Here is a 264-nt window from a genome sequence, read left to right on the forward strand (position 1 = left end):
TATCTCTTATCGAATGCATCCCTTGCCACTTCTCCGTTTAAGGTTTGTCTCTTGTGAAAATTCAATTAAGGAATGTAATTCTTGCCTTTGATGTTTTTTTTTCTTTTTTTTCTCATCGGTTCTTCTCACTTTTTGTATTTTCTTTTCGTAGGGTTGTTTCGTGTTTGTTTTTCTTTTTTACTTTTGTTGTTTTTCTCTCTTCTTGTTTTATTTTCACATTTCTCTGGTTATTATCCTTTCGCGCATTTTTTTCTCTGTTCCTTC

The sequence above is a fragment of the Penaeus monodon genome, chromosome 25, assembly GCF_015228065.2.
Source record: "Penaeus monodon isolate SGIC_2016 chromosome 25, NSTDA_Pmon_1, whole genome shotgun sequence".
In the NCBI taxonomy this organism is placed as follows: domain Eukaryota; kingdom Metazoa; phylum Arthropoda; class Malacostraca; order Decapoda; family Penaeidae; genus Penaeus; species Penaeus monodon.